Source organism: Bubalus kerabau, chromosome 21, assembly GCF_029407905.1.
Source record: "Bubalus kerabau isolate K-KA32 ecotype Philippines breed swamp buffalo chromosome 21, PCC_UOA_SB_1v2, whole genome shotgun sequence".
NCBI lineage: Eukaryota > Metazoa > Chordata > Mammalia > Artiodactyla > Bovidae > Bubalus > Bubalus kerabau.
In genome coordinates this window covers 13,331,064-13,356,645 of record NC_073644.1, presented here as the reverse complement: position 1 = coordinate 13,356,645, position 25,582 = coordinate 13,331,064, and the positions used below count along the sequence as shown (strand labels likewise).

General features: G+C 33.9%; 1 protein-coding gene and 1 non-coding gene across 3 annotated transcripts in view; both read right to left on the bottom strand.

The window, feature by feature from the left end:
- Positions 1 to 25,020, bottom strand: part of CDH19 (cadherin 19) — a 77,132-nt gene extending 52,112 nt beyond the window's left edge. For both annotated transcript variants that reach the window (XM_055559000.1, XM_055559001.1), the window contains exon 1: positions 24,890 to 25,020. The gene's annotated coding sequence lies outside the window, so the exon portion shown is untranslated. The remainder of the gene's footprint in view (positions 1 to 24,889) is intronic.
- TRNAF-GAA (transfer RNA phenylalanine (anticodon GAA)) lies at positions 8,805 to 8,876 on the bottom strand. Its single transcript has one exon. It is a non-coding gene; the product is annotated as a tRNA-Phe (tRNA).
- Positions 25,021 to 25,582: the final 562 nt, after the last annotated feature.

The following is a 25,582-nucleotide window of genomic DNA, read 5'->3' as shown; positions in this document are numbered from 1 at the left end:
ATTAAAGATTAATTTTACCTTTATGTTCAATATTTGAAATTTTAATTATGTCTGTTGCTTAGAAATGGATAAAACGCATATTTCTGATAGCAATGAAAAATGAAAACATTTGGAACAAGTACAGTTTTCTTTATGAAAAGATATTTTGAATAAATTTGGAAAACTATCACTAGCAGGGATATGTATTACAATGAGGTGGATGAAACTGGAGCCTATTATACAGAGTGAAGTAAGCCAGAAAGAAAAACACCAATACAGTATAGTAACGCATATATATGGAATTTAGAAAGATGGTAACGACAACCCTGTATGCGAGACAGCAAAAGAGACACAGATGTATAGAACAGTCTTTTGGACTCTGTGGGAGAGGGGAGGGGGGTGATTTGGGAGAATGGCATTAAAACATGTATAATATCATATAAGAAACGAATCGCCAGTCCAGGTTGGAGGCAGGATACAGGAAGCTTGGGGCTGGTGTACTTGGATGACCCAGAGGGATGGTATGGGGAGGGAGGAGGGAGTGGGGTTCAGGATGGGGAACACGTGTACACCCGTGGCGGATGCATGTTGATGTATGGCAAAACCAATACAATATTGTAAAGTAAAAAAAAATAATAAAAAAATTAAAAAAATAAAATGTCAGGTAAATACCATCAAAGTTAACTTTATATTATGATATCTTCATACATTTAAGCATAGAATAGTATAACGAACACCATCATTTAGGTTCAAAATTATCAAGACATGATCAGTCTTGCTTAATCTGTATACACACCTATTTCCTGGATGCTTGGGGCTAGTGCGCTGGGATGACCCAGAGGGATGGTATGGGGAGGGAGGAGGGAGGAGGGTTCAGGATGGGGAACACATGTATACCTTTGGCGGATTCATTTTGATATTTGGCAAAACTAATACAATCTTGTAAATTTTAAAAATAAAATAAAATTTAAAAAAAAAGAAAGAAAAAAAATTTGAAATGTCCTATCATTTTAATGATTCATTACACACACAAGCAAACTTGGACACACATGGCATATATATATATATGTGTGTGTGTGTATGTATGTACCCTTTTTAAAAATCAAAGTTGACTACTAAAAATTAAGAATGTCTTCAATACAATCAAATATTCAAACAATACTCAAAGTAAAATTATTTAAACATCTTTGAGTCAAGATTCAGCTATTTCCACACCATGTAGTTTGTTGAGACATTTGTTACATCTCAGTTAATCCACAAGTCTCATCACTCTAAATTTAACTTTTCTTTCCATTTATGTGTTGAGAAAAGTTATTGATCTTATGGATTTTCGCACATTATGGATTTTTCTGACTGCATCCCCACAGTGTGGTTTAATGTGTTTCTTAATTTACTTTAAATTAGTATATATCTTGATTAGATGCAATTTTACATATTTGTCAACAATACTCATAACTGATACTCTACATTTCATATTGCTTCATATCTTAAGGCAAACATTTCTTACTTTTGTCACATTTTATTTCCAGTCTTGATGTGTTCTTGTTCCTAAGTTTCATTTTTAGCTTCATGTACTGGCACTTGAATTATTTATTATGAATTTCCTCATCACTCTTCCTTTTAAAGTTTTGCCAGTTATTGATGATAACTGTCTAAATCAAATATTTTAGTGATCACATAATGAAACACAACAAAGAAAGAAAAAAAAAGAAACTCCTAGAACTGAATGATATAATATTTAAAACCAAAATGGTTATATCAAAAGATCAAACATTATAGAAGAAAATACCATTGATTTTAAAGATTATTTTTTAAATTATTCAAATTAGAGAGATAATAGCAGCAGCAGAAAAAATTATTTTTAACAATAAAGAGAATTTCAATAACTATGGGACAATTTCAAGTAGTATAACATCTATATAATTGGAGTCCAAAAGAGAAAGGAGAGAAAATAATAATAACCAATGGTTTTTTAAATGTGCAGAACAATATCACATTTAAAAAGACACTCAACAAACAAGTAAGAGAAAAATCATGTTATTGTAAAATTATTAAAAATTAAAATTTAGAATAAAAAGGGAAACAATGAGAATGTCCATTAAATGCTCATCAGAAATAACTGATGAAAAGAGAGTGACACATATAAAGTTCTGAGAGAAAACCTTTCAACCTATAATTATATATCCTTCAAAATCAAGGTAAATAAAACACATTAGAATTAACCAACAGCACAACTGCACTGTAAAACTATTAACTGGAAACTCTTCAGAATGAAGGACACGTGGACCAACATAAAATAACGAGTTAGAAGGAAATATTAAATATGTATAGTAAATATAAAAGGCTATTTTGTATTTTTATTAATACTTTAAAAAATATCTATTTAGAAATTAATAACAATATTACAGGGTATATAACATGTAGAATAAAATCAATGCTGATAATGATGAAAATAAAGGGATGTGGGAAATTACACTATCTATTATTCAACTTCTTACATTATAGATAAAGTGATGTAGCAATTGCTCAAGCAGGCTGCTGTGAGAAATGATGGATGCACACCAAATTCACCAGAGCAATTACTAAAAATAAACAAAATGCTGTATCATGTGACCAAGAAAGGGAAAAGTAAGATTCTAGAAATTTTTTATTAGTGCAAGAATAAACAGGAGAATGCAGGAGAAGAAGTAAACTCAAGATTGTATAGCAAATTCAACCAAATAAGTCACTGCAGTAAAATGAGATTAATAAAACACTACAAATAACATGCAGTGTTTGTCAGTTTGGAATTTAAAAACTTAACCCAACAATGTACTAAACAAATCATGTAATTATAAATACACAGATAGGTTGTAAGGACAAGGAGGAGAAAAATGTACCATAAAATAATAATCATGTTAGCTGAAATGATGTATCAGTATCTCAGAAACAAGACCTCAAGATAAGAGGTATATCATCTGACATAACAAGAGCATTTATAAAGATTATAAAAGGAAATTTATCAAATAGGCCTAACATTCCCGAACATAAGTGAATTTAATATCAGAGCTTTGGAATACATGAAGCAAATATCAATAGAACTAAGGAGAAGTAAATAGTTTTAATTGTGGAGTAGTTAACACTGGTCTCCTCTATTGAAATGCAAATTGAACAATAAAAATCCCTGAAAATTAAAAAAAAAAATTAAAAGCACAGTCAATCAACATAAAATAATTAATACTATAGATTGCAGTACCAAATGGGATATAGTTTTCATGCACTGCTGGTGAGAATGGAAGCTGGCGCAACCGGTGTAGAAAACAGGTTTTTAAGTTAAAACTTAAATATACACCAGCCATATGACCCAGCAATTCTATTCTCAGGTATTTGCCCCAGATGAATAAAATTACACATCCATGCAAAGATATTTATCAGAATGTTTAAAGCAGCTTTATTTAAAATAGCCCAACTGACTACAAATCAAATGCCTAGCAACAGTTCAATGTATTAAGTGTGGTACATCCATGGGGTGTAATCGTGCTCAGTAGTAAAAATAAATGAACTATTGATGCACAAAGTAACATCCCCAATAGTTATGCTGAATGAAAGAAGCTTGACAAAAGATAATTCAGATTGCATGTTTCCATCTGTATATAATTCTAGAAAATTCAAACCTATTACAATGACAGAAAACAGATAAGTTCTTGAGAGATCATGGAGCTGGAGGAGAAGAAGGAGGGAATACCAAGAGTCTTAAGAGAAAATCCGGAGAAGGCAATGGCACCCCACTCCAGTACTTTTGCCTGGAGAATCTCACGGATGGAGGAGCCTGGTGGGCTGCAGTCCATGGGGTCGCTAAGAGTGGGACACGACTGAGCGACTTCGCTTTCACTTTTCACTTTCATGCATTAGAGAAGGAAATGGCAACCCACTCCAGTGTTCTTGCCTGGAGAATCCCAGGGACGGGGGAGCCTGATGGCTGCCGTCTATGGGGTCACACAGAGTCGGACACGACTGAAGTGACTTAGCATAGCGTAAGAGAAAATCAAGAGGTGATGGCTTTGTTTATTATCTTGACTGTGATGATGGTCTCACAGAGTATAAATATGCCAAAGAAACCCACATCAATTTGAATATGTGTGGTTTGTTCTGTCAGTTATCCCTCATTGAAAGTGAAAGTGAAAGTGAAGCCGCTCAGTCGTGTCCGACTCTTTGCGACCCCCTGGACGGTAGCCTACCAGGCTCCGCGGTCCATGGGATTTTCCAGGCAAGAATACTGGAGTGGGCTGCCATTTCCTTCTCCAGGGGATCTTATTACTGCTGCTAAAAAAATATGATTTCATTGCTACTCTCTCAAATCTTCCTACGTTTTCCTCCCGACCACTGCATCCAAAAGTCTGTTCTTTTGCACTCAAACATATGCATTAGGCTTCCCGGAGAAGGCAATGGCACCCCACTCCAGTACTCTTGCCTGGAAAATCCCATGGATGGAGGAGCCTGGTAGGCTGCAGTTCATGGGGTCGCTAAGAGTCGGACACGACTGAGCGACTTCACTTTTCTCTTTTCACTTTCATGCATTGGAGAAGGAAATGGCAACCCACTCCGGTGTTCTTGCCTGGAGAATCCCAGGGACACGGGAGCCTGGTGGGCTGCCATCTATGGGGTCACACAGAGTCGGACACGACTGAAGCGACGTAGAAGCAGCAGCTGGCTCAGACAGTAAAGAATAAACAAGCAATGCAGGAGACCCAGGTTCAATCCCTGGTTGGGGAAGATCCCCACTCTCCCCTTCCCCCACTGTGTCCAAAAGTCTGTCCTTTTGCATTGAAATATATGCATTACCACATGTAAAGTGCCAGTGGGAATTTGTTATATGATGCAGGGAACCCAAAGCCTGTGTGCTCTGTGACAATGTAGAGGGATGGGACTGGGGAGGCTTCAACATGTTAGTAGTTTGACAAAAAAAGTGTGGGGTTTTAAAGAAGATATTGTGCTAGATTAAAAGATACAAGAACAAGTGTAAAGTGAGGACATTGTGTAGACCTTGATTTGTAAAACACATTCTTATCCTTACATTTTTATGAATCTGTAATATTTAATATGAATTGGTTACTAGGTGATAAAAACATTGCTAATTTTGCTAGTCATCGTTTTCCTGGTCAACTGATAATTTTTGGTCCTCCTGATAATTAATATTCTTGAAATTGGTTAATGAGTATTTGCACTGCATTTTCAACTGTATTTAAAACATATTTTCAACACTAAAAATAACAATGATTTATTTTATATTTGTGAAATCAATATGATGCACAGAAAGTATTAAATATTTTAGTACCAGCAGTTGATGAAAATATACAAAAAACAGAACTCCATAATAAGTTAATGAAATTAAAAATTTGGGCAACCACTAAATGGGCATACCAGATGGCTCAAAGGTAAAGAATTCACCTGCAGTGCAGGAGACACAAAAGACTCTGCTTTGATCTCTTCATTGGGAAGATTTCCTAGAGAAGGAAATGGCAACCTTCTCCAATATTCTTGCCTGGAAAATTCCATGGACAGAGGACCCTGGTAGACTACAGTCCCCAGGGTCACGAAGAATCGGACACAACTGAGCACATACATGGACATGGTGGTGATAATTTGTCCAAATTTAGTATATATTTAAAAGCTAGTTTAATCTATAAACTAACAGCTATTTTCTTTACCACTTTATATCTCAAAAAAATTTTAAATTTGTCCACTTAGAGGTAAATATAAACCGAATTATGTAGGAAAAAATGTATAAAAAATTGAAGTTCAAATTAAGGGACCATATGCTACCAAATGTTTCAAAATTATAAGATGATACATTATAAATTATTCTCATAAATTGGCTTTCTAAACTAAGTCTAGGAAAAGAAAAATAATACACAGAATTTATTATGATAGTTAAGATGATAGGAGAAAGAGAAACCGGTTTAAGTTGAAGTTTAGAAATATCTGTGGCATTTTTCTCCTCTGATACAACCTAAAGCTATCAAAGCATAATATCTATTAAACTTGAATGACTGTTCTACCTTATGTTATTTTTTCAGCTTAAGCATATGACAGAAATATTTAAAAGTTAAGTTATCACTATTTCATGCATCTGTATCATAACAAAACAGATAGGAATACAATACCCTGTCGTTTGAAACTCAGTATAAAAATAGAATGAAATGGTGGCAGTAAGCATATTTGAATGATGAACTATTGTGGCTTTGTTTGCTATCTTCCATATTCCAAATTTTCTATAGTGGTCATAATTTCAGGAGAATGGAAAAATTGTTGCAAATAATGGTCCTTTTTTGATTGAAGAGTGTTGGCAGCTGTCAGAGGTGTCAGAAGAGAGATACCCAGAGCTGAGTTCAGGCTAATAAGGAAAACTGTTATCAATTAATATGTCTGAAATGGGCCCTAGAGAAATAACCAGTGACATTTCTGACCTACTTCGGCAATCCTGGTTTTATTTTCCAATCAGGTGAATACAGGGATATGAATCTGTATAATATTTCTATCTTTGTTAAATTTTTATTTCTGATTGGAGGATAACTGCTTTATAGTGTTGTGTTGTTAATGTATCAGCTATAAGTATACATATACTTACATCTATCCCCCTTTATATACAGTATATACATACACTATATTATATGTATATAATTATTATTATATTTATATAATAATTATATATTAGTATAATTATACTATATACAGTATAAATACTGTATATATTATACACTATATACATATACTTATATTATCCCCCATGCATAATATGTCAATATAGAGAAAAACATGCCATTACTCTGAATCATGTTAGCTTGTTTGGATTTAATATCAGTGCCAGTATCTAGATATATGTATAAATATTAAATAAAATGTAGAGTATAGTATAGTATTTTTCAAAATATATAATATATTAAAATAAGGTGGCATTGCCATTAACACAATATTATCTAATAAAGTTATTAATATATTTGAATAACATTATAAGCATCAATATAATATATCCAAGTAGAATCACATGATTTTAATATAGAAAAGTATATTTCATATAATATATTATATTCACATATGAAGGGATGTCTATTGAGAAATTTTAAGTGATCTACATAATAGCAAATAGAGGTAGGATTGTATATCTAATTTTAAGGTCATAGAGTCTACAATATACTTTGCGTTTTCCTGAATAGAAGAAAGGAAATGCATAGCTTTCTAACATTGTGTATGACATCTGTCTTGGGTAGTTCATGTTATTAAAGCTGAATAAAGTTCTCTAAATTGCATTTTAACTTTTGGACCAGTCTTGAAACTAGACATAATAAAATGTTTTCTATTATCTCCTTTTAGACCAACATTTTCCCTCTTACTCTAAAGATTCTTGAGGTCACAAAGCAAAGAAAGAATAAGTCAGAATGATGGATTTGGTGGCTGTGTGGGGAAAGATAAAAGTTGGAGCTGGGGAAGTGTGGATCAGATAAATATAGAAACTTAATCCTATTTGTGATCTCTTAAAAATCAAGGGAAACTTGGCAGTCTCTTAGAGTGACATTATAAATAAAGGCTTTTAAATGGCTTTCTCAGAACTGCTAATAGGAATATAATAAGAAATGAGTGGATATAGCTTGCAGATATAAGTGAGAAGGAAGACAATTTTTGAACCAAAAATTATAATTAAGCACGTGTTAACTCTTTCTTAAGAGAGTTAGATGTAAAAGACCTTTTTCTTTGGTCTGTTTATGAATTCTCATTAGACTTATATTTTACTCATTTACTGTGGAATTGAGAGTGTATGCTACAGATGAAGCAATGTTGTGGCTGAAATCGCCTAAGCCCTCTTGACATTATAGCCTTCTCCAACACTACTTGTGCGGTATCCTAAAATGTAGAGTCAATTCATTCCTGGGCTGGCTGTTGTGAGCTCTGTTTTGGAGCAGCAGGGAGGGGAGTCCATGGGGTCACAAAGAGTCAGACACAGCTGAGCGACTTTCACTCACTTTCAGGGAGGGCTGTGGATTAGTGAGCCCCATGTGAAGGCTGTACATTGATAAGATTGAAAATGCCCATGCAAAATATTCCACAATGGGCAAATACATACAGATTTCAGTTGATGAAATACACATTGGCAAAATCTCATTTAAAAAAATCTGGTATCCCACCTTTTCTTTCCCTTCCACAAGCTTCCAAAATGGGATTCATTCTTATAACTTCAAGGCTAAATCTTTGTATAACTCTCTACTGAAGGTTCACCTGAACTCCTTTTGGACTATATTCTTCACTACATGTTGCCAATGCAATTAATATGTACAAAACTTAACTATGTCTTTATGAATTTTGTAATCTAATTTTAATTTAGCCATTGCAGGTCCACCAGCTACTTCTCATATGTATTTTCTTGTGTGACTACTGTCAAAAAACTTTATTTTCTGAAAAATTTTTTTCATATAACATTCTCATGAAAACATGTAATATAGATGAATAAAACAGTGTTCTATTTCTAATACCTAAAAAGATATTCTAATACAGTATTTTGGAAGATAAACTCATATATTTTTCTCTATATTTTTCTATCATTGTGTAATTTCAAAACACTGGAAAAATCCCTGAATACCTTGTATCTAATTATTTGGAGAAGATATAAAAAATTTCTCTCATAGATGACAAAGAAACAAGTGAATAAAAAATAAGTTTCAAAATTCGTGTTGGTGGTGGTTTAGTTGCTAAGTTGTGTCTAACTTTTGTGAGGTCATGCCAGGCTCCTCTGTCCATGGGATTCTCCAGGCAAGAACACTGGAGTGGGTTGCCATTCCCTTCTCCAGGGGATCTTCCCAACCCAGGAATCAAACCTGGGTCTCCTGCATTTCAGGCAGATTCTTTACCAACTGAGCTACCAGGGAGGCCTGAAATTCATGTTAATATAATGCTATTCAGCTACTAAATCTTATGCTGTAAAGGCACTTAATGAAATGAAAATATGGTGCAACACTTTGCTAGGTGAAAGAAAGAAATTACTTAGAAAATGATTCCATTAATTTGACCATAAATGTAGACAAATTCAGAGAAGAAAGCCTGGAAGACTATGCACTCAAATGCAAATAGAAATCATCTCTGAATTGAGGAATTATAAATGGAGTAAAAGAATATGCATTTCTATTTTTTAGTATTAATATTTATTTAGTTTATACAGATATACACATAGTTTTATAATGAATTATGAAGCTATTTTACATAAAGTAAGGTTATGTAGTACCATAATGAAGATCAAGACTTTACTATTTCCTAAGTGAGGTGATTCTCCTAAATATGTTGAAATGCGATGTTCTAAGTCCGCTCAATGGGGTTAAGAACGTCACCTGTGGAGCAAAGATGTCTATGACAAGATCAGCCCCACCACCCACTGCTGTGTGACTGGGCAATACCTGCTCTGCTATTCTTGCCTGGGAAATCCTATGGGCAGAGGAACCTGGGGACCTTCAGTCCATGGGATCACAAAGAGTTGCACACGACTGAGCGACTAACACTACATACCTCAGTTTTGTCATATGAAAAATGACAATGAAAATAAGGCATATCACTTGGGGTTGTTATCTTGATTAAATGAGTCAATGTACACAGAATACTGTCTGATGCACACTATATGTTATGTAAGTATTTTAAAGTAATTCTATAAAAATAGCAACCTATACCTGGGTAGTAAACACCTAATGATTTCTTTATTTCTAAACTTTGAAGTAGTCAACTACTATTATTTCTGCAAACTTCATGCACATATAAAATCTTTATAAATGACTATTGCAAACATAGTGTAGGATACATTGTCCTAATGTATGTGTTCTACAAGTATTTTCAAAGGATTTGAATATCGTTATTTTTTTCCAAGAATGCTAAGTGACTTGACAGATAAACATTGTCATGCTTGAAGCAATGTGTGATATTGGATGGGCATATATGGGCTGAAAATGATCCCACTGTGACTCAGAACAATTACTTTTTCAAAGAAGACTAATTATGACTTAAGGGATGAAAAATATGATAATCTATGCACTTATACAGTTTGTTACTGAATCTAATTACAAATTGTCTTTTCTATGACCTCTTCCTGGTTATATAAAGATAATTATTCCATCTGTGAAAACTTATAAAATATAATGTATTCTGAAAGGCTTGTGTAAAGCTAAAACTAAGCTCAACTTAGCCAGCTCCTCAAAGAGACAAGCAGAATGCAGTTAATACAATGTCTCTGTCTTCAGAAAATCACTGAGGAATTTTGGCCAAAATAGCATACCAAAAGACACACTTTGCAATGGTCAGGAAGTTCCAAAGCTTAAAAAAAAATAAACTCTTAAAGTCCTAGTTTCTAACATGCTACTTAAAAATAAAATAACATATTTCCCTTTATTAATTTAAAGAAGCATGTCTAATGTTTCATATTAGGATCTAAAGATGTGAAGCGAGCAAATTCTATAAAATCTTAGGGCTGGACAGGCAGTAAAATGAGGCTCTGGGGGATGTGAATGGTAATATTATCACAGAGGAAGTAGTTTGAAATCCTTTTCCTTTTTCTTTTTTAATTTGACAGATCTTTTTATAAAAGAAAAACAAGGAATGCCTCTTAACAACCCCCCTTATTCCATAAGCAACTTTATCATTCCTTATAGGATGGTTGGGAGAAGGTTACTGAACTGTGCCTTGAAGTTCATTTTTTCCAAGGTTGTGGAACTGCCTCGATATACATTTCAGAAGATACTCTGCATTTGTGTGAATCTATTTAAAAGCTTCTCTACTTAATTAAATGGGCTTCCCTGGTGGCTCAGTCATTAAAGAATCTGCCTGCAATGCAGGAGACTGGGGTTTGTTCCCTGGGTCGGAAGATCCCCTGGAGAAGGAAATGACAACCCACTCCAGTATTCTTGCCAGGAAAATCCCACGGACAGAGAACTCTGGAGGGTTTCAGTCCATGGAGTCACAACAGAAATTATACCACAACCACTACTTACTTAAATGCAGAATCAAAGATATTAATAATATAAAAGTGTTAAGTTCTTAAACTATTTCAGTTGAAGTATCTTGGGGACTCTATTATTACCTATTGTATTGTTTCCCAGCTCAATGTCTTCCTTCATATTTATATTTATTTATTTTAACCATTAGTAATATGAGGTCAGTTTTCAAGAAATAATGTTAATTCTCTAAGAGTGCTGAAAGGCATCTGCAATTCCAGGACTTTGAAATGGTTGTTCTGTTTCTCCCATCCACCGTGACAGTTTGTTGCCCAATTGAAGGCTTCAGTGCATTCCAACAGTCAGGTCAATCACAGTTCCCAGAAATAGATAATATGAATGAGGACCACAATGAATAATATGGAAACAGGATTAACAAAACTTGATGTCTAACTGGAATTCAAAAGAGATTAGTCGGTTTGGAAATACTGAGGTTGAGATTTCTGCAAAAATTATAGGCAAAGGTTCTGAATAGCATGAGGTGATTCCAGTCTCAGAGACCATTGTAATTGTCCACAAGGTATCTTCCCTTTCATCCTATTTCTAAGAAAAGCCTACCTTTAGTTCTGTAGGATTTCCTTAACCATCTCTAACATCTAAATAATTAGTAAGCAGAAATGGCTGTGACTGGCATGTGAAATAAGAGAGTAAAAAAGGAACTAAAATCTTTTGATTGCTATGGTAGACATTATCATAGCTTACCAATATCCCTACCACAATTGGAGAAGCTCTATACAATCAGCAAAAACAAGACCGGGAGCTGACTGTGGCTCAGATCATGAACTCCTTATTGCCAAATTCAGACTGAAATTGAAGAAAGTAGGGAAAACCACTAGATCATTCAGGTATGACCTAAATCAAATCCTTTATGATTATACAGGGGAAGTGAGAAATAGATTTAAGGGACTAGATCTGATAGACAGAGTGCCTGATGAACTATGGACAGAGGTTCATAACACTGTACAGGAGACAGGGATCAAGACCATCCCTATGGAAAAGAAATGCAAGAAAGCAAGGTCTGAGGAGGCCTTACAAATAGCTGTGAAAAGAAGAGAAGTGAAAAGCAAAGGAGAAAAGGAAAGATATAAGCATCTGAATACAGAGTTCCAAAGAATAGCAAGGAGAGATAAGAAAGCCTTCCTCAGCGATCAATGCAAAGAAATAGAGGAAAACAACAGAATGGGAAAGACTAGGGATCTCTTCAAGAAAATCAGAGACACCAAGGGAACATTTCATGCACAGATGGGCTTGATAAAGGACAGAAATGGTATGGATCTAACAGAAGTAGAATATTGAGAAGAGGTAGCAAGAATACACAGAAAAAAGGTACAAAAAAGATCTTCACAACTCAGATAATCACAATGGTGTGATCACTGACCTAGAGCCAGACATCCTGGAATGTGAAGTCAAGTGGGCCTTAGAAAGCTTCACTACGAATAAAGCTAGTGGAGGTGATGGAATTCCAGTTGAGCTATTTCAAATCCTGAAAGATGATGCTGTGAAAGTGCTACACTCAATATGCCAGCACATTTGGAAAACTCAGCAGTGGCCACAGGACTGGAAAAGGTCAGTTTTCATTCCAATCCCAAAGAAAGGCAATGCCAAAGAATGCTCAAACTACCACACAATTGCACTCATCTCACACGCTAGTACAGTAATGCTTAAAATTCTCCAAGCCAGGCTTCAGCAATACGTGAACCGTGAACTTCCAGGTGTTCAAGCTGGTTTTAGAAAAGGCAGAGGAACCAGAGATCAAATTGCCAACATCCACTGGATCATCAAAAAAGCAAGAGTTCCAGAAAAACATCTATTTCTGCTTTATTGACTATGCCAAAGACTTTGACTGTGTGGATCACAATAAATTGTGGGAAATTCTGAAAAAGATGGTAATACCAGACCACCTGACCTGCCTCTTGAGAAATCTGTGTGCAGGTCAGGAAGCAACAGTTAGAACTGGACATGGAACACCAGACTGGTTCCAAATAGGAAAAGGAGTACATCAAGGCTGTATATTGTCACCCTGCTTATTTAACTTATATGTAGAGTACATCATGAAAAATGCTGGGCTGGAAGAAGCACAAGCTGGAATCAAGATTGCCGGGAGAAATATCAATCACCTCAGACATGCAGATGATACCACCCTTATGGCAGAAAGTGAAGAACTAAAAAGCCTCTTGATGAAAGTGGAAGAGGAGAGTGAATAAGTTGGCTTAAAGCTCAACATTCAGAAAACGAAGATCATGGCATCCGGTCCCATCACTTCATGGGAAATTGATGGGGAAACAGTGGAAACAGTGTCAGACTTTATTTTTTTGGACTCCAAAATCACTTCAGATGGTGATTACAACCATGAAATTAAAAGACATTTGCTCATTGGAAGGAAAGTTATGACCAACCTAAATAGCATATTCAAAATCAGAGACATTACTTTGCCAACAAAGGTCCGTGTAGTCAAGGCTATTGTTTTTCCAGTGGCCATGTATGGATGTGAGAGTTAGACTGTGAAGAAAGCTGAGTGCCGAAGAATTGATGCTTTTGAACTGTGGTGTTGGAGAAGACTCTTGAGAGTCCCCTGGAGTGCAAGGAGATCCAACAGTCCATCCTAAAGGAGACCAGTCCTGGGTGTTCTTTGGAAGGACTCATGCTGAGGCTGAAACTCCAGTATTTTGGCCACCTCATGCGAAGAGACCCTGATGCTGGGAGGGATTGGGGGCAGGAGGAGAAGGGGACCACAGAAGATGAGATGGCTGGATGGGATCACCAACTCGATGTACATGAGTTTGAGTGAACTCCAGGAGTTGGTGATGGACAGGGAGGCCTGGCGTGCTGCGATTCATGGGGTCACAAAGAGTCGGACACGACTGAACTGAACTGAACTGATGCATTTTATTTTGTTAATGAAATATAAGTAGAAACCATACATCTGTGTTTCAGAACAGAAGCAGTAAAAGACATTTGAATAGTTCTCTTGTCTTTATCTTTCCTTTCTTAGGCAACCAGATGCTGTAGTATGAGAGGATGAAGTTTCAATCAAGCTTGAGACAATGAGTGACTGTACCGCCCACTGACTCAAGCATTTGTGGTATGAGATTGCTGAGAACTTGGTTACCTAGCTTAGCACCCCAATAAAATCACCAACTAGATTCTTAACACCATAGGAAGTACTCCCTGTATTTTCCAGTTAATATTCCTTTAATTCAATGAGATACTAATTATTATCTCCCATTAAAAAGAGAAGAAAGATGAAAGTGAGCTTATAGAAAGTAATGAGAGAAAGGAGGTCACAGAGGCCAGCTATAGATAATAGCTGGAATAAAGACTTGTCAGAGTAACAGAAGAGATAAAAATGCCTAAGCTAAAAGGATACAAGAAATTGAATAGGGTCAGAGATGGAGAGAAATATGATGTGCCCAGGGACAAGTGTATTTGCATATTAATTTCAAAAACATTATTTCAAATGGCTGCCCAAGTTAAGTAATTTCCAAGTTAAGATATTAAGCGTAGTCAAACGGGCCACAAATCTCCATAGCCTGTATAATTCAGTTAACTTCTTCTGCATTATATCAAATCTTTGTTTCTCTAGTTCAGTTCAGTCTGCATTTTTCTGGGATATTTTCTCCACTATATTAGGTCCTGAATTAATTCCTCTGCCATTTCTTCAGTATTTTTAAAGCATATGCTTAAAATATTTTATACTGAGTATGTTTTTCTTTGGTATTTCCTCATCTATCTGGTGCATTCTGATTTGGGTACAACTCTCAAACACATAATACCAGGATATTTTACATGCATGGCTGCAATCTATGAAATACTAAAATCAACTTGGGGTATTCCATTAAAAACAAAAACTTGAAAGGAAACTTCATTTCATCAAAGTTATAATGAATGACTTTTAAACTTAAGGTTAGCTAGGATAATGAATTTCCTGGAAAATAACAGATTTTAGTCTTCCCCCCACCCTCTTTCCACCCCCGGGGAGTGTATAATATATATCTTTACTTTCTGACATAATTTAAATAAGGTAATAATTTTTTTGTTTGGAGCTATATTTGATATAGATAGATAGACTGATGTTCCCTCTGGTACGATTCCTATGATTCGAGGTGGCAAGCAGAAAATGTTTCTTTGTTGTCTGTTTATATTCTATGATATTAATTAACATTTAAAACAGGAAAAGTAGACATAAAATTTTACCATAAATAATTAAATATTTTACTATTGTTTTTACTTTATGTATGATTACAAAGATAAAAGGTAGTTGAGAGCAGCATATATAAAAAGAAATATATAAGTAAAGATAAATCTACATTCATACATTCATAAAATAGTGGCGGGTCTAAAATTTTCAAAAAGAAAATGTACCTATCCATGAACTATTCTCAATTATACATTGTATATCAAATCCCAAGATGCAAACACACACAATAACTTGTTACACACACAAAAATTTGTTACACACACACAAAACACACACACTCACACATATTAAAGCAATATGTGTATAATATATTATTTATAATACATATTATATTCTCATGTAATTAAAATATGTATACATAATTATACTACATATCTATACATACACACATGTAAACATATTAAAAAACATTGGAATTCCATCTAAAATTTGGCAATTACTTATTAGTCTACTTTGATAAGTATTTTTTTCTTTGAGCAAAATGAGTGTTATAAAACTTTTGAAGTATTAACTTTTTGTATTTCAATGTTAATATTTACATAATGAAATATTATGAATCTTCCTCCTTTTCCACCAAAAAGATAACTATTATCTTGAATATAAAGAGATTTTTTCTATAGATAAAACAATCTACTCTATGGATGTTTATAAATAACATATATTCAGCATTTAAAAATCTTCATGAATGAGATATCATGTAAAGCCTATCTCAAATTGAATATTTAATCTATGAGTTAGACTCATCTGTATTGATATATGTAGACCCAGTCCATTCATTGCCACTGATTAGGATTATACTGACATATGAAGAAATCTCAATTATATACTCATTGCCTATTGAGGGAGCTTTGAGTTGTTTTCTCTTTATTTATTTACCATCAATGTTTAATGAAAAGCTTTGTGCCCATAAATTAAAGAGTTGGGAATTCCACAATCATAGAACCATGCAAATGAGGCATTTTTCGCCTAAAACATTGTTTTGTGTGATTATATGACATTATTGGCTAATTATTTTCATTACATAAATACCACCTGTTGATTTGAACTTATATATCTCTACAAAGACAAGATAAAGTAAAAAATATTTTATTTCTTATCAACAATATATTTTAGTCTCTCAAGAATTTATTGCAACATTTATTATTTAGTCCTCAATTTCCATTGTAAATATATTATTTTGTCTTCCACTTATTGGAAATTTTTTTAGCCACTTCTTACTATAGTAAATAAAGACATAGTTGTACTCTGACAATTTTTGCTGATGTTGTATTAGTAGCTACATAAAGCCTAGTCAAATATATCAACCAAATGTTCTTTTCTTCAATTATCGATTTTTTCAGTACATCTTCTTTATAACTATAATATCTATAAATTTATTCTACCATCAAAAGCAATACTTAGTAAGCACCACTGCCAAATGGTGTGGAAAATATGATTTTGTTATTGAAAAAGGCATAATATAAACATGGATTTTTTAAAGACCCAAAACTTAGTGAATGAAAAGAAAGTTTAAAGTCATAGACTCTGCTCTTTTGCTTGTGTGTGTGTGTCTATGTGTGTATGTGTATCTGTGTGTGTAGAATCAAAGCAAAATTTTAAAATTCATAAAATAGTTTCATAGAACCATATAGTATTGGACTCAGGTGAACTGGGTGAAATATTAAAACCATTTAAGCAAAAATACTTTTTTGAAAATGGTAGTAATGGTTTTTACACTAAACTGTGAACTTATGTGACAATTTTTTTATTATTTTAGGTTGGACCTGATTACATGTTATCTAGTTGAAAAATTTTTACTTCTCATGAAGATAATGCCTTAATCTTTTTGTGTGTAAAGTACACAGTAACTTGCTTGGTTCGTTCCCTCTAGCTGAGGGAAATGATTTACACACTTACTCTACATTAGTTTGAAATGAAAACTGTTTTAAAATGTGAATTTTCCATTCCACAGTTTCCGATTCAGTGAGGTATTTTTAACAGTCTCTAAAGGTGATTCTAAGGCAAGTAGACTGAGGACAGTACCACCACCATCATCACCTTCATCATTATTATCATCATGTTATCTAACTAATATTGAATGCATAATCCATGCTTATAACTATACAAATACTATGCCCTTTTTAAATGACTTGTCTTACAACATTTCTACAGTATGCATTCTATATGCTATGTTATGAATGAAGAAAATGTGCACATGTAGGTTAACAACTTTGCTTAGCCATGTGGGGTGGGGTTGGAGTTAAACTCAGGGCACTTGCTTCCTTCTGAGTGGGTACCTTTAACCAATGTGCTTGAAGGATTTTGGAATATGGATAATATTTTGGAAAAGAAATATGTGTGTAGATATGGGCCAGGGTTTATTTTTAGAGCAGTGGTTTCCCAACTTTCATGTTTTACACTCTTATCAGGAAAAGAAAAACACTTCAGGTGGACTCCAGCGTTTGCCATGCATGTGTATACTAATCATTTACTTCTACAACTTCTATGACTATACAGATATTTCACAAGACACACGGAAAAATGAAATGCAAAAGAAGGAGATAAAGCATCAACAAAAATAGAAATTCTTATATTTTCCCACAGCTGGATTGATAGTCTTGTGTATGCCCTGTGTTATCTAAGCACCTGTCTGGAGACCGTTCTTAGGATAGAGGTGCACTACGTGGTTGGGTGGATGTTCCAAGCAGACATTTCCCACCTTATCCTGCTTCCTCTCTCTTCAAGAGAACGATTTGCTCTAGTTCTCAGCTTGACTTTTACTGTATGGCTCTGATCATGTAGCAGTAACCTTCTGGTTGCCAAATTATATCTAGAATGGATAGTTATTATGAATAACTGAGAACGTGTAATAGTAGACAAAGGTATGACATGAAGTAAATAATTAAATCAACTGTGTAATTTTCAACTGATTCTTTTTCTTAATTATATTATTTATTTAAATTCTCATTTAGTAACATTAAATTAATGCTATTAAGAAGAATCTAAATAAAATGTAAAGACTTGTACATCTATAGATAATAGTTGCATGGTACTAACTAAGGTATGGCTTCCAAACTGGCTCTAGTTGTAAAGAACCTGCCTGCCAATGCAGGAGATGTAAGAGACACTGGTTGGATCCCTGGGTCAGGAAGATTCCCTGGAGAAGGGAATGGCAACCCACTCCAGTATTCTAATCTAGAGAATCCCATGGACAGAGGAGCCTGGCAGGCTACAGTCCCTGGGGTCACAAAGAGTCGGCCACGACTGAAGCAAGTCAGCATGCATGCATTAACTAAGGTACTTAAACACTCTCAGATTGAGTTTCTCCAACTGCAAAATGAGATAATATACCTGACTTCTGTATATGTTGTGATAAGTCAGGTAAAAAGAATTGGGACTGCATCTGGAACATGCCAAATGCAAAACAAAGGTAGTATTAGGCCACAAAACAAGCCATTAAACGTTTATAATCCCAGATTTCTTCAGAACCCTCTAATTAATCCATCCTTAGAGTGTATAAGAGAATCAGTAGTAAATCCCCATTACCACAGGAATAAAGAATCAAAGGAGTTAACTGTCAATATGAATGCTGCTTAAATCGTAGAGAAAAGAACTCCTTCCAAGACAGAACAAGAATAATAGGAAGTATTTGCTGCAGACTGCATACAAATGACAGAGGAGTTTGGTGGGCTACAGTCCAAATGGTCGCAAAGAGTCAGACACAACTGAGTCACTAAGCACACACAGCAGGTTTATACACCCAAGGCTAATGTACACAGTTTCTATTATGTGAAAAGTCAGGTTTTGGAGTAGAAACTTACTGTCCATAGGATTTGCCAGGCAAAAATACTGGAGTGAGTTGTCATGTCTTTCTCTAGGGAATTTTTCTGACCCAGGGATCGAACTGCATTTCTTACATTGGCAGGAGGATTTTTACCACCAAGCCACCAGGGAAGCCCAGAATGATATTTGGGGAGGTCTAAATCAATCACCTTAGTCATTGCCAGAAAAAAAAAAAAAAACCATCTAATGAAGTTGAATCTAGTGACTAGTTTTTAAAAGCTGGGGGGAGGGGTGGTTAAAAGATAAATATGAGAAAATCTCTTAGGTACTAGAATACTGATGCATAGATATATAAAATTGGATAGAAAAGATCAGGAAATTAGAACACTAATTCAAAAGGCACAACATCCAAAAGTAAATATTAAAGCAAATGGAGGGGAAATATGACAGAATAAATGTCCATTCACTGTCTTCACGTTCTCTCATTCAGTCTACAGAAAAAGGGATTTTCCATTATATTTTAACAAAATCTAAAAACCACTTTTATTTATTACTGTAAGATTAACTTAACAGTGGTATAACATATTGTTGCCTTCACAATAACCACATTCCTTTTAAAAATGCTCCCTTTTTTGGTTTGCAAATCTTCGTACACATTTGTGTTTCTCTTTTGCCTGTAGAATCTCCATCTCATTTTCTTGCCCTAAATTCTGAAGGTCCATTCTTAAAAAATTTTTTGCTCATTCAGTACATGTTTATCTCTTGGTTTTCCAGCTTCAGTTAGTATTTATATACTGAAGCATCACAAAGCAATCTCCTGAATAGTCTGTACGTATCTATTTCCTAATCTACAAACCTATTTTCCAAGAGGCACCTCAATAATCATCTTTTATTCTTCATTCCATATCATTGCTTGCATGTGTGCTCAGTCACTTCAGTTGTGTCTGACTCTTTTGGCCCTGGGGACAGTAGCCCACCAGGCTCCTCTGTCCATGAGATTTTTCTGGCAAGAATACTGGAGTGGGCCCTCCACATCATGATTATGTTGTTTCTTTCACCAAATAAAACCAGCCTCCACTCAGAAACTCTCAGTTGAATAAAAATTCCCTGTTTAATGTTTTCCTCCTTTACCTCTCATGCATATTCAAGTTTCATCTATGGTCAATTCTACCTCATAAATCTTTCAAAGATATGCACTAATCTCCTGTGACCTCTAAATTCCTAATCCATAGCTTCTTGTTATTAGTTGTTATTCATACCAGCAAAATAATTTGGAATGATATTTTGAAATTAGAAAATATCTTCCAAGAATGTTAAGAATTTCAGACTGTTTAATCTACTAAACTCAGGTCCAAAACTCTATCCTACAGAAATAAACTGACATTTAGAAATGCAATGCATTATTGTGATGCATTGTTTACTGTGTAAAAACTTTGGAGATCTTTTTTATTTTATTTTATTTTTTAACTTTACAATATTGTATTGGTTCTGCCATATATCAACATGAATCCACCACAGTTATACACATGCTCCCCATCCTGAACCCTCCTCCCTCCTCCCTCCCCGTACCATCCCTCTGGGTTGTCCCAGTGCACCAGCCCTAAGCATCCAGTATCGTGCATTGAACCTGGACTGGCGACTCGTTTCATATATGATATTATACATGTTTCAGTGCCATTCTCCCAAATCATCCCACCCTCTCCCTCTCCCACAGAGTCCAAAAGACAGTTCTAATTGTTGAAGCTAGTTGAACAATTTTTGACATATACAACCAGTCAATGTTTAAAGAGGTTTTGGACAGAGAAGGGGACGACTGAGGATGAGATGGCTGGATGGCATCACTGACTCGATGGATGTGAGTCTGGGTGAACTCCGGGAGTTGGTGATGGACAGGGAGGCCTGGCGTGCTGCGATTCATGGGGTTGCAAAGAGTTGGACACGACTGAGCGACTGAACTGAACTGATGACAGTGATAGTTACATAGTTTCTTGGTAGAGAAACTATATGCTATCCAGAAAGTAGAGTTTGATAGTGAGTTATATTTAATAAGAAAAATCAGTATTACAAATGAACATGAAAAATAGATATCTTCTTTAACTCATCACCAGAGGAGTCCATAACAAGTGCTAATGTGTACCTGAAGTGTCCAGATTTGGCTTCTTTGCATTAATTAAAAAAAAAAAAACAAAGGCTGGTGCCTCGTGATGAATAGCTCAAGAATTTTATAAGTGCTTCTCAAGAATTAGAAAAGAGTGAATTGAAGAGTGACTAAAGGTCGAGATGAGTTCCAATGGTAGATGTGTCTCTCGAAGTAGTTGAAAATGACAGGAAAGCAGATATGTGTCTCTGCCCATTTGGAATTAATAAACAATTTTTAACATAGAAATTACAGTGAGAGCTCATTTGTAGGGCAATTAAATGAGTGATATGTAAAGATGCTTCAAAAAATACAATAAAAAATAAAAGATAACACAAATGAACTTATCTATGAAACAGAAGCAGACTCAGAGATATGAGAGAGGAAACTTGTGACTGCCAGGTGAGGATGGTGAGGGAAGGATGATTGGGGGTTTGGGATTAGCAGATGTGAACTATCATGCAGAGAATGGGTGAACAACAAAGTCCTCCTGTATAATATAGGAAACTGTATTCAATATCCTTTGATAAACCATTAAGGGGAAATAATATGAAAAAGAGGGCTTTCCTGGTGGCTCAGACAATAAAGAATTCACCTGCAATACAGAATGGGTCAGGAAGATCTTCTGGAGAAGCGAATAGAGAAGGGAATGTGTGTGAATCACTTTTTGTACAATAGAAATTAACACAACATTGTAAATCAACTAACTTCAAAACAAACAAACAAAAAAAGGGGTAATGAGAATTCTCTAGGGGTCCAGTGGTTAGGACTCTGCGCTTTTACTGCTCAGAGCCTGGGTTCAGCAAACCTAACAATCCACGAGCCTCGTGGCCAAAACCAAACCAAAACAAAAAAAACAAACCTCTTAAAAAAGGAGGGCACTGATGCTCCACTAGAGATTTTTAAGAATAAAATAGATGGCAAACTCTTGAAAACAATTCAGTTATAATTCAACTTGAAGGCAGAAAAACGGTGGCATTTTCCTTTCCCATGATTTATGTACAATTTCCTCATTTCCACAGGAATGACATTTCTAAATTTTGCACTTAGAGAAAATTACCTAGGTTATTTTTAGCCATAACTGATGTGCCAAGAGTACTCCCACTTTAATATACTATCTTACTAAGTTACGAAATTCATTTATCATGTAAGTTCTTAGAAGGAAGGAGCAGAAAAAAATGTAAATGTACTGATCTTGTATGTTGATAAGTCACTGTTCTATGATAACATTTCAAACTTGATTTCAGATGCCAAAGCAGAGTCTCTGAAAAATTATATGCTTTCCTTTAACTGTAAGACATTTTTTGATGATCCTGAATGTCTTTTCCTGAGTACTAATTAATGAGACAAACTTCTGACAAAAATATTTCTACTTTACTAATTCTAGAGCCACTTTTTTTTTTTTTTTTAATTTGAAACAAGAATTGTCTGACTGGATCACTTCTGAATAGTCATGCATTATTTCAAAAGGGCATGCATTGTCTCAAAAAGAAACTGGTTTTCTAGAAGTTGTGAAAAGGTAGATTTTTAGAGCTTTTGAGCTGAATTCTCTTAACTGAGTGATGGCAACAAAACTCTAACACTGTGAGCCTTTAAAAGAAAGGTCAAACATCTTTCTGGTCAGTATGGCAAAAGTAACTCATTCATTTCTCAAATTATGAGTTGTTATCAGCACTGTGAGAAAGAAAGGATTCATATGGGTTATGAAGTTCTGTATTTGTGTTTTATCCTTAATCTGTTACACCAAAACAAAGATACAGGTATTAGATGATCATAGTTTTTAAGGAAAGTCATCATGACAACAAAATATAAAAGTTCCAGTTCCTCATGTTCATCAGCATAGTCCTCAAATATTATGGTCAGTATCAATAAATCCTAATCTAAAGAAAGGGATATGAAAATTAATATCTTCTTTTAAACTGTGTAATGCATTTATTCTTATTGCATTACTACTCAATAACTTGTCAAATACTATACTGTAACACTTTACATATAAAATAATGTTAAGAGCATGACTGACAAAAAGTTCATAATTAGTTATTGATTATTATTTATCAAATTACATGTAGTATATTATGATAAATTTCTAGCAATAGATTTCTTATGAATGCATGGGAAGAATTTGTACACGTCAGTTTAAAGCAACTTCAATTTATGATAATTTAATTGAATAATTTTTAAAAATTTTCTGGAGATAAGTACCTTAGAAATATTTTAAAAGAGAAAACAAAATAAAACAAAATGTGTAAGTAGATAATCTATGCTTTAAGATTTCTAAAAATTGTGTGAAAGTGTATGTGTTTAACCAAAAAAGGAAACAAATAAAAACCATGCTAAATTGAAACTGTAAAAATTTTATATAATTTACCTAATGATCTGATTCATTTCAGTCATCGGTAAAAGTGTTGCAAAAGAAAACACATATAAAGAAGATGAGAGCAAATGATTTCTAGATTTCATAAACTCATTATTTGAAAATTTAAGCAATTCTAGACCTATCAATTTGTACGTTTATTCTTATTGGAAATATTTTTAAATATTTTGTTAAAAATATTTGGTAAACAAAAATATTCAGATTATATTTAAATCTAAATATTTTCAAATTTAAAATGATAAATATTTATTTGCATATTAGTGATATTTAGACATTTAAAGTACTTTGAATTTGAAATAAATAATATTATATGAAAGTATACTATTTTATTACTTTATTTGATATTGCAAATAGATCTAATATATAGATATATCTTAATTATAATTCTAAATTAGCAAATATTTTATGCAAATAAAAAGTCTTCTCTCCAGATATAGTAATTAAAAAAATAAACTGATTGATAGAACTGAACTATAAATTTACATAATCTGAGAAAAACTTTGACATTCTACTTATACATTTTGTTAACTTTTTAATATGTTATCTCATATGCTAGTTATAGATTTACTAAATGCTTTGGCAAATTTACATTGAAATATTTTATTAAAATTAATAACCCAATTAAAATTGCTTGCAACAAATCAGAATTGAGACAATAATAAATCCCTTTCACAATTTGCATTTTCTTAATTTTTAGTTTTGTGTATTTCATATTTGATGAATTAACCTTCATGTAATGGATATAATAGATTGAAATCTAATATGTGTACATGTTTGAATATGTATGTATTTATATTCATAATGTGCTCAATAATTTGCTTTTATTATTATTATTTTTGTAACATTCTTAATTACTTAAGCTTTTTCACTTTAAGAATTTTTGAAAGTCAATGAAAAATTGGATAACCAAAAAAACCTGACAAAAAGAAAGAAAATAAAATAAGTATATGTCAACTTTAATAAGAAATTATCCTCCAAAGAAACATATAATTTTATTCAAATATGTGGAAATCTCCACAATGAATATCATTTACTAAGAAATAAATAATTTATTATTTAAAATATTTATTCTATAAATAAATATTTCCACATATCTTTAAGGTTTATAACTTTAAACCTTGACATGGCATCTGATAGTTGAGTGGTAAATATTTTTAAAAAAATTAAGAAACAAAATCCTGGAGAAAGATGCTACGTTCCTCCCAAGAAACTTGTTTTAAATTTTCTAGATATAAAGAACTTTTATTTTCCTGAATCTGAATGGCAGAGATGCTAAATTGATCTTTGTTTTAGAGAATGTTCAATGTACACGCCAAGTTTGGAGATTTTTAGAAATTTTTTCCTTATGAAGTGGAAATTAGTTTTTCAATTACTTTTTTGCTCTATTTTCTTTGAGTTAGCTTATATAATTAATACTTGCCTGCTGATCACATTCTTACCTGTATATCTTCAATAAGGTCTGAAGAGACTGAAATTCAAAATTCACGTGAAGCACATAAAGAATAGTAGGAGAGTTTGCCCCGATTTTGCTTCACAGGCTTCTCCTCGAGCCTTACATGTGCCACATTGCTCCGAGTTACAGGCACTTGTGCTTGTAGTACCAAGCCCTCAGTATGTCACTGCTTACTGAATGCTATTTTGGGTTCTCTGAGTAGAGCCATGAACACTGAGCCTTTGTGCAAAATATCATAAGGGCACTCTGATGTCCGTTCATAGTCTGTGATTAAAATGCAGACAGCTCCAGCAAATAGCTATGAGCTGATTTGTTTCCCCCTCTTTTTCCTAACAACAAACAAAAAAGAAAATAAAGTGCTTATTGGCTTGAGGTGATAAGGAGGGAATTCAACTTATGTAAGAGAATTCTGCAAGTGGAAAGGACATGCCCTCTACTTGAGGATTAGCTGATGAAACAAATGATCAATTTAAAGCAGGCACAAACGTTGCTAAAAAGAGAAGAGCTTTTAAACTCTGTCTCTATGACTTCTGGCTGCTCCTAAATTCAGGAATGAAGTAAAATACAGAAAGAGAGGGCAATGTCTAAATTATAATCCTCTTCTTTCCCTTGGTAAATGAACTACCTAAATTTATTTATTTTATCAAATTTATAGTTAGGTTTTGTTATAAATAGTTAC